This window comes from Mytilus californianus, unplaced genomic scaffold (genome assembly GCF_021869535.1).
Source record: "Mytilus californianus isolate M0D057914Y unplaced genomic scaffold, xbMytCali1.0.p SCAF_6, whole genome shotgun sequence".
Taxonomy (NCBI): domain Eukaryota; kingdom Metazoa; phylum Mollusca; class Bivalvia; order Mytilida; family Mytilidae; genus Mytilus; species Mytilus californianus.
Genome location: NW_026262712.1, coordinates 48374605 through 48385433, shown reverse-complemented (window position 1 = coordinate 48385433; position 10829 = coordinate 48374605). Strand labels below are relative to the sequence as shown.

The 10829-nt window shown below is 30.5% G+C and overlaps 1 long non-coding RNA gene across 1 annotated transcript; it reads right to left on the bottom strand.

Annotated features, from left to right (window-relative positions):
• Positions 1-5488: 5488 nt before the first annotated feature.
• LOC127705127 (uncharacterized) lies at positions 5489-8746 on the bottom strand. Its single transcript, XR_007983701.1, has 2 exons — positions 8681-8746; positions 5489-5829 (listed from the first exon to the last, which is right to left on the bottom strand). It is a non-coding gene; the product is annotated as an uncharacterized LOC127705127 (long non-coding RNA).
• Positions 8747-10829: the final 2083 nt, after the last annotated feature.

The following is a 10829-nucleotide window of genomic DNA, read 5'->3' as shown; positions in this document are numbered from 1 at the left end:
TTAAAGTTAAAATGAATCGCATTCAGTAATCAATATCATGGAAGCAGCTGCTTTAAAAACACTTTTTTTTTACTTTGATCCTGTTATTATACATTAAAAAGTTATATTCGAATGAAATTGTGTTAAATCATACATTCAAATCAATTATTTTTTACTTTCAAAAAGTAAACAAACGCAGTTTTTCCCATTATCCTTTATTCTACAATAGACATACTCGCGTACAACAGTGAAAAATGAACTAACTGGATTCGCACTTTATATACACTGAGAGTGAAGGAAGAAACAACTCTCCATCTATGCTTGAAATTCCCAAGGAAAATAGAACATACCTAAAATTATTCAAAATGTAATCCTTGGTATGTGTCTTGGGATTATATGTTGAGTTACCAAGTGAATTGTCAATACCTTATTCCTTTAACAATATAAAAATAAAGAGATATGGTATAATTGCGAATGAGACAAGTGTCCACAAAAGTTCAAATGAAGTGGATGTAAACAATTACAAGCAACCGTACGGCCTTCAACAATGAGAAAACCCCATACTGTATAGTTGGGCATAAAAGGCCCTGACATGAAAAAAATGAAATAATTCAATTGAGGAAACCAACAGCCTTTATTCTTTTATTATACTTTTACATGATAAATATATGTTAGTCTATAGATTGATTTTTATTTGTTACTATGATTAATTATTAAAATTTGCATCTGAAGTCTGTCTGTATTAATTTCAATACTTTTCGCAGATATTTGTTTCATATTTTGATAAGCATCACTTAAAACAGTATACATATTTCTTTTTTAATCACCATTAAAATAAGCTAAAACCATTTCAGGAATTTATGTTACTTCTTTTGCAGAATGATTAACACCACGCATGTAAATGACATTTGTAATGGCCACAAGGACATGTAGTTTTCATAATGCCAAACAAGTGGTCTACACAATGTAAGCACCAATATCATAAAAACCAATAACGTTAAGATTACCAGTAACTATTTACAATATTATATTTCAGTATTGAGATGACTTGGAAGCAATGGTGTTATAATAGTTTTTATCAATCTAAGCTTCAAAATTTCTTGAGAAAAATGCAAAATAATTCAAATTCTTATGATTTTTTTTATAAATTTTATAATACCAAAATTACCGTTGAGCAGCATTACCTACCTGCGTATCGCATTTCCGAATTCAAGAATCCTTTTTTTTTCACGGAGAGATGATGCAAGATGACGATTTTTAGTGGTATATTTTTTCGATGGAAAACAAATGTCATATTCCTGACTTGGTAAATGCATATAAGAAAAAAATGGTGGGTTAAAGTTGTTTTATAGCTGCCTAAACCTCCCACTTGACAGTTGTTTATAGTTCCTTGATATTTACAAAATTGGATGAGCAACCCAAACAGTTAATTAACGTGACACTAACACAATATTAAATATTATATTATAGTATTAATTTGTATATTTTGACTAATTTGATTCGTTCAGGAATAGTCACGTGTTAAACTATATTTTCAAAGGTCGATTGAAAACGGCGGATAGAAAAGTGATATTGCACGGTTATTTTTAGAATATCTAAAAACCGATATACTTTGTGACGTCACCTTATGAATTTATAATAAAAGTTTTTAAAAAGTGTATATAAATGATTGATTGATTTAAAAAATAAATCTTCAAATACATAAGATGTACACAAAAAAACATAAAAAGTAGTTAAAATAACAACTAATATGTTGTTATTGTCAAAGAGACAATATGATATCTATAAAATGCAAACAAAATTAAATGATCGAAAAAAAAAGAATATAATTCATTGACGATTTTGATACAAATATCGTCGGAAATTAATAATATAACAATTGTAGCCTTTGTATGAGGTCAATACAAGATATATCGACCTCCGACTTCGTTTCAGTCAATATACTTCTTTCATGTCAATATATCCTTGTATCGACCTGATACAAAGGCTATAATTGTATAATATTCTATTTTATGCCATTAAATTATCACATAATGTATGATTAAATGTACGACACACGCTTATATATATTTTTCCTGTACGTTGTTTTCGAATCGCCTGATGAATACAAATAATTTCTTAGAAGACACGTCATCGCAATCGATTCTAAATTGGATAATACACGTTGATCAATGCAAACATGCATTAGTAAATGCGCACTGTTATATTGATAAAAAACCTTAAGTATCTACTTAATAATGTGTCTTTATAAATCTAACGATTTATATTTTTGAAATTAAAAGCCACTCAAATACATGTGAAATGAACCTAAAAAGTCGATTTCCACAAAAACTGTCGTTAACCTTTTCCTTAAACTTAAAAGGACTTTCTTATAAAATCACATTAAAGCATTGTTCACATAAAACTTGTTTTACAAATTGGACAAAGTGGTCTTCTAAATTCATATGATAATAATAATAACTCCATTCGTAAATAAAAAGCTGATATAATATATACATTTAACAAATATTCACAGCACAATATCATCAGTGTCCAGCCAATAATGTACACGATTTGAAATCACACCGGCAGAGAATATACAACACAGTCAATAATTCCAGATCTTTTCAGCAAGATATAGAGTTTTCCTAAATTATTCAATTATTTACATTATGGACAAACAATAGTTTGCCAAGTTTGAAACTTGATTGTCTTCTCCAATGATAAGTTTTAATATAAATTTTTCTTAAAGTGGCATATTTTTCACAAACCAAAATAAAATGATAGTGGTCTTCAATTACATGTGTGTAACACTTGTGACATAAACGCATATTTCTATCAATGTTTTATTATCTACAGCTAAGCTATGATAAGATCAACCGTATTTGAAAATGAACGATTTGTACATATAATTCACACTACGATCTAAATACAATTGCAATCCATATGGATCATAAATAAATTTATATGAATAACATTTCTATGACTGTTCAAAAAGTCATTCATTTCAGTCACAAAATTACTCCTCACTCTTTCTCTGAATTCGTGTAGAAATAATTCAGTATTATTAACACCTTGGATATATCATACATCATACTATCAATGTTAATTGAAAATATATCCAACTAATCATTATATTTAACAATAGCCCTTTCTAACATTCCTTCATAACAACACTTTTGAATACAGTTATCAGTACATTAATGTGTGAACCGATATTTCTACAATTCTACAATATCTTTTGACATATATAAATAGGGAATCTTCCTAATTCACAATAAACCAAATATTTAACAGTTGAATTCTATACTTTACGAATACTAGTTAAGAAGCTGAAACTGACCTTTCAACATCATGTGCTTTGCAGTTTTCCTTAACTTTACAAGTGTAATTTAGGATACAACTTATGTATGTGCCCAATTTTGAGATCAAAGTTGGAATAAAACAATCATCATATGTTTTACTAATAGACTAAATAGTGCCTTTTTTGCTGGATTTGCTAACTTTTTTTTTAGTGTGAACAACAGTACCGTTATATCTGAAAAATACACCGATAAACAAATCGATCACATGATTATATAAGTTCAACATTTAGAAACCACCTTTCAATGGCTTAAATAAGCCCTCTACATTTACATTTCTAAAATTAACAATTTTTGTTTTCGCAACAATTCTATGTAAGTCATATTAATTTCAGTATGGGCTAACACCTTGGTTTAACAGTTAAATGTCCATGTCATTGATGTAAAATGAATGCAAAAGAGGGGATTGGGATTCCCCTTGCATTAGACCAACATTGCTTGAGGAATAATTCGAAAAAATACCATCAGACTTCACTGAGCAATTAATTTTTGTAAACATTGACTTTATTACCTTAATAATTTACCAGTCATATCAAGTTTAACAAATCTTAACCATATTTTCAAGTGAGACACACTATCAAAAGCGTTTTTGTAATCTATAAAACAACGGTACATGTATATTCTTTTACCCAATCTAAGTAACTTCGAAATTAATGAAAGGAGGGCAAAGATGGCGTCAGTCTCGTATCCATCCTGGTCGAAAACTAAACTGTACATCTATGAGTATGCAGTGCTTATTACTTCACGCTAACTTCAGTTGCTAATCTGGCTTCCGTATAGGGTGCACCAAGTTCTTCATACACAATTTCCTTTGGGCAATATTTTGTAACGTTTTTATTAAGGTCTTTCCATGTCAGATTTCTAAAATGTTCTTTGAACTGTTCAATTGTAATACCGTGGTTCATTTTATTTTTACACTTTTTAAATTTTCTGTGAAAATGTTTCGGGTTAGTCTTTCTTAAACTCGATAACATGTTTCCTCGTTGGTTTTTGTACCTCTTTTAGTTTATATTCTAGACTTTTATACCGTTGTTTGACTTAATCCTAGCTCAGTCGACTTTTGCTCGAACGATACTTATTTAAGAATAAATTGCCCATTGGTAGTTATTGTAGATAGTTCTAAACTCGTCTGTTTTCCATGGTTTATCCTCTGGTTTGATGGATTTTTTAAATGATTCAGTACAAATTTCGCAATGTTTAATATATTTTTTTCTGCTTTCGTTAATTCATCAAAAATATCGGACAGAAGTTTATACAAGCTGTTTACGCTAACGTCAATGTCAATATGATCATCAATATTCGATATAATAATTTTTCAAGTTTATTTGAATTCAACAAAAGACTGTTTCTAACGTCATCCTCGATACCCTAATTCAGGTAAACAGGTTACATTCATGATTATAACATATATATATTGATCCTAGATCAAATTACGAGTATCCCTAATGTTAACATCAATATGAAGTGGAGCATGACGTCGAAAACTTTTCATCATGAAACATGAAAATGATAAGTGAGAAAAGAGTGCATGAATATTGTAAAAAACATTGGAGAAGTAATCTTTATTTTTTTATTCTGTACTAGGATACATATTTGTATGTGTTATATGTTTTTGGCGATAGTCAACTGCAATAATGTGATCATACAAATTAATTTTACCCACTGCTCATGGAAGATAATAGGATTTGAAAACTCCTATGTTTTGTCATTTTGCCTCATAAAAATATTTGATAAACTGCTGTCATGGTAACAAAGTTTCCCTGCTTTATTCCTTTCTATTTAAGTTGAACATTTAAGACTGTTACATTTAATATATTTATTTTCTAAATATTTCATGATTATCTTATTATTTCTATCAAGGTCATTACACACCGTGTTGCTATGGTAGAACTATTTAAAAACAACAGCTTGAATTTCTTTGTGTTGATTGCCATGTATAGTGATACTAATCCTACATTGTGGATGTAAATGTGCATTGTGTATATACAAATAAAGAATTATTTTTAGGAAAGTCAGTAATCAGTTCAGTTCGGTAATGGCAAGTGTAATTAAAAGTTAAGATTTTACAATATGTATTCAGCATAACTGTCCCCCTTTCTACATTATACACAGATAATAATATAAAAATAAATCGTTTGTTCTCTAACTTGAAGATTTGTCTTTTCACACTTGATTTTCTACTTCCAAGTGGCTATATTCTGCTGAGTCGTCAATCATGAATTGTCCATCTCTCTCCTTTCCATTTGTCACATCATAGTCATTTTCAATTTCTGCAGTTCCCACACCCTGCATTGTATCATAATTACACTCGTTGTTCTGGTCTTGACTGGAGCGATGGTGTTCCATATGGTCGTATGTATCATCATTTTCAGTTTTTCCAGCTGTTTGCTTTCCTGTTAATTCTTGCTTATTCGAAGTTGTTGTAGGTTTATTGACCATGGCATAGACGACCTGATTGCTAGAAACAATCCTCGAGGAAATTCCCGGCCGTGATGAATTTTTGCGCATTCTGTTAAAAGTATAACAGTTATTAAATTTGTAAAATAGATACGATGTATTAGAGTTAGTTCGTTAAAAAGATAACATCGTTCGGGTCTTTATTTTAGAATTAAGTTGTGGCGTCTTTTCATGATAACAATTCTTTTTTTTTTAATTTGACCCTTTTATCGGTAACTCATGTTGGAATTCTTCTCAGTAGGATATATTTTGTAGATTTAAATCCTGAATAAATTTTATGAAATAGAGGGCACTTGTAAACACTATTGGTAATTATGATATGAACTTCATAAGTAATGACAATATAAACAAACCCGTATAAATTATCAAGTACATGTATATATACGTTTTTTGGAAGAACCACGATTTAACACTATACACATATGTGTACGGGCGTGAGATTTTTCGTTTCCGTAAATGTTTCCAAATTATGTTAGCAATTTGTCGAAAAAACATCAGAGTAATGATCTTTTCATACGATTGTCTCGTTAAATTATGAAAGTAAGGCGATAAGGATATTTCAGATGGTATGGTATGGTGAAATAAAAAGTATAAACAAAAATACAGAACTCCAGGGTAAATTCATAAAGGCGAAAGACCATAGAAACTGACAAAATCAAACTTTCAATTATATTAACAAAGTAAAAGATCAAGTCTTTTTAAAACTCTTAAGGTCCACTCGAATATTAAAATAATATAAAATAAACATCTTTTAAATTTATTCTTTTCAACTCAAATTTGCATGTTATGTATAAATCATACTGACAAACTAGATATATGCTGTAATTACACTCATTGCGGAAATTAATATGCGATATAATCATTCAAAACGAACAAAGAAAACAATACTCGTATTAATTGTTTACAAATATATGAAAGTAAAAAGTAAAATAACACAGATACCGAACTCCAAGGAAAATTCATAACGGAAAGTCCCTAATCAAATGGCAAAATCAAAAGCTCGAACACAGCAAACGACTGGAAAACAACTGTCATATTCCTGACTTGGTACAGGCATTTCCTTATGTAGAAAATGGTGGATTAAACCGGGTTTTATAGCTAGCTCAACTTCTCACTTGTATGACAGTCGCATAAAATTCCATTATATTGACAACAATGTGTGAACAAAACAAACAGACATAATATTTTATTTGAACTTTGGCGGAAAGTTGTCTCATTGGCACTCATACCACATCTCCTTATTTTTATATAAAAGGTAATAATGTAAAAAATAGGGGTACAGCAGTCAACATTGTGTTATAATCTTAATCACTATAACAACAAACAAATATGTCAACAAAGAAAAACAAAATGGCTTATTGACAAAGCACATAAGCAAAAATGAGAGACAAGAATACAAAATTTACCATAGCACAATAACACAGTGACGTATAAGTACCGAGCCACGCCAAATGGATATTACCAAAAATGGGCTAAAGAGTAAAGGTAATAATTTACAAAGACAAATAAAAGAACACTATAACACGTAATTAAGATGATAAACAACGTCAGAACCGAGAATCTATACTTCAAGACCATCATGTATTATTTGTGAAGTTGATACGGAATATTTATCAACAAGCTATTGGTATTTTCCGATGAACTTTTTTAGAAAAAGGGCGAGACGTTCTTTGACATAACCCTGGTTCATCAACTTTCTGCTCAGACACTGGTGACGTTTTATAAAGTCTGAGTACCAGCTGCAAGCTCTTGAATACCGAATGAGTTGCGAAATGTATATCCCATATGCAGGTGAAGTTGGTATATTGATACTGAGGTGGGGGAAATTGATAATTTCAATCGTCTCCTTTGTCACAGATTCTGGTATTGAGATAACCGCTATGTCAAATTCAAGGTATAAGTCTAAAAATGATGCGGAGGATGCCGTGTCTGTTGTTTCTTTAATTTCTAGTTCTGGAAGATATATTAATGGAACCCAATCAGAAAAATTTGGATTGTTAATAGAAAGAACATCATCAATATATCTGAATGTGAAATTAAATGATCTAGCTTCTTTGATCATCTTGTTTTTGACAAGTGTCTGAAGGACTCCGACTCATATGAAATTAAGTAGAGGTCGGCAAGGAGAGGCGCACAGTTCGTTCCCTTAGAAATGCCGACAATTTGTGGAAAAAGTCTACCTCCAAATTCAACAATATGTTGTCAATAGGAAACTCCAGCATACTGATCACTTGTTCCTCTGTGTAGCATGTTTTACTTTTTTGTTCACTATTAACAAAATATGCCATATGGTATCCCAAAATAATAAATTTATAGCGTATGCTACCATTTTTATATTGAAAAGCGGGGAACGGTGGTATACAGGGTTGGAAAATCGAGTTTTTTATAATCCACATAAGGTTATTAACACTACGCGAGTAAACAGTTTCACAGTATTTTTGAAGACCCTCTTTCACAAGCCGATATATAGTTGAGAACTTATATGCATACATCATGCATCATTCAGGTTAAAATCATGCCCTAAAACTTATTTCAGAACAACAGTTTAAGTAAGATGTTATTCAAGTATGTAAGATAATTGACCGTATTCGATCTTCTGGATAACACACTGTCCTTGATTGACTTATTAGATAATTTTTGGCGTATAGTCTTTACATAATAACATATTTATAGTAATCTAGGATTGAAGTGAATCAAAAAGACAAATATCTAACGGTTGACTTATTTCCATTTATAAATTTGATTACATAATTTACGTTTGCTCAATTAAACATGATACATGATTTAAATATGCTAAAATAAAAGGCATGTCTAAATAAACTGGCTTCTTTTTAAAAAATGCACTGTATAATTGTAGAATAAATGTGTACCATAAGAGACATTAAAAGAAAACCAAAACATACCTAATAATTAAGACGGTAATGACAATGACCACCACAACAGCACAAGAAGCAGTTATAACCACTGCTATAATCAGAATACCTTAAAAGAAATCAATGTTTGTTAACTATTGTCATTTGTCATCAATAAAGGCACAAACGATGTATGCAAACCAAAAATAAACTTTGTCTGCTCTATGGTCGGGCTGTTGTCTCTTTGACACATTCCCCATTTCCATTCTCAATTTTATTTATCTAATTAATCTTTCAAGTTAACATTTTATCCGAAACGATTTGTATCACACAATACTTTGTGATGTTTCTAGTCTTATTCCAAGAAGAATAAATGGTAGCTTTTTGAAATTTCATGAAAATGTCATGTATATCTAATATTCAAACAGTTATATGATAAGTGGATACCTATTGAATTTCATAAATTGGAGGCAACAGAATACCGATGATCAAATACCATTAATCAATAAAAAAAATATATCAAAGTAAAACAAAAACCGAGTGAATATCAAGATCCAAAGGTAGCGATACCGGGTGTGTCGACAGGTTTAGCGTGCTCAATGCGAAACTACATTGTACACTATTTCAAACAGTAACAATCCGGAGTTTGAAAACGATACCAGCGGTAAATGTACATCTCAGTTTTCATAATCACTCGTTTGAATGTTTGTGACTATATATCGGTTTACTTATTAATAAGATTGCAAACGAACGTACCAAGAGCTGATTACTTATCAAAATTTCGGAAAAAAAAACCTTGTTGACGTTTGTCTATCAAATAATTCTGTAAGAACGGATTTTTGGTATTGAAATAGTGTTTTCACAATTATTTTTAACGATTTCGATTTTTATGTAATCTTACTTTTAGTCGATTTGTCGTCTTCCGTTCCATCAAATTCATCAGGTAGAGATTTACAAAGAGCCCTCAGCGTTTGATTGCAAGATCTCACAGAGCTGGTTACTTTGTTGTCATTAGGGTTGACTTGTACAGCTATGCAGTACTTCGGATTCGGGGCTGTAATATAAATAAACATTTCTCCATCTCCGAAGTAACAGGTTCAACATTAAAAAAATAAATGCATGCACTTACATTACATGATCAACGTAAAATTTTATTAACGAATGACACTTAAGAAGTCTTAGCACATGGGCCAGCGATGGGGTCAAGGCTTGCAGTATTTGATGTATGACAACATTGAAATAATAACGGAGTGAGTCACTAAATATATATTATTTGATTCCAAAAAATTTATTTTGCTATGAAATATCTGTTTTCATTAACTTTATAATTGGTGTCGAAACTGGCGTACACAAACTAGAGAATCTAAAGAGCCTGCGTGGGTCACCTGCATTTATAAAGGGCAAAAACTTTATAAAGATTTAACTGACAACTGCAGTCATGTTGAGGTAATTGTAAATCTTTTCCTGCTGATCTGTTTTGCTTCTTAAAGTTTATATCTAATTTGTTTCCATTAAAGTGTTCATGAGAGTGGACAAAATGCAAAAACAAAATAAAAAAATTATCATTAAAGGGTCATTCTCCAATAACAAGTCGACTGCAGATTTCAGCCACGATGGCTTATTAGTAGATCTTTTCTTGCTACTCTAATTTTCAGGATATTAGGCAAAACGCCAAAAAACGTCATTAAAGGGCAATAATTTCAATAAAGGGTTAACTGACGTTTTCATGTCAACTTTTGTGTAGATCTATTATATTTTTTTTTAAATTAAACAAACAACGAAAAAGAGTGATAAATTCGTTATATATATATATTGAAGGGTAATACTTCCAATAAGGAGTCGTCTGATGATATAGGTCATGTTTGTAGATTTAGTTTCTTTAATCCTTTTGGATTTTTAAAGATTCAATCTATGTATTATTGTTGTAAGATATTAGTCAAAAATGCAAACAAATAATAAAAATCGTCATTAAAGAGAGTAACCAGTAACTCTAATAAAGAGCAGTCAAATGATTTCAGTTCTGTTAACTTATTTGTTGATCTTGTCTTGGTGATCATTTTTGCTAATAAAAGGTTTTTTATATCTGTCATAGTTTTCAACATAATAGCCAAAATTGAAACAAAAAATTTTAAATTCGTCATTTAAGGGCAATACTCCTATAATAAGTTGTCTGACAGTTTTGACGTAGTAAGAACATTTC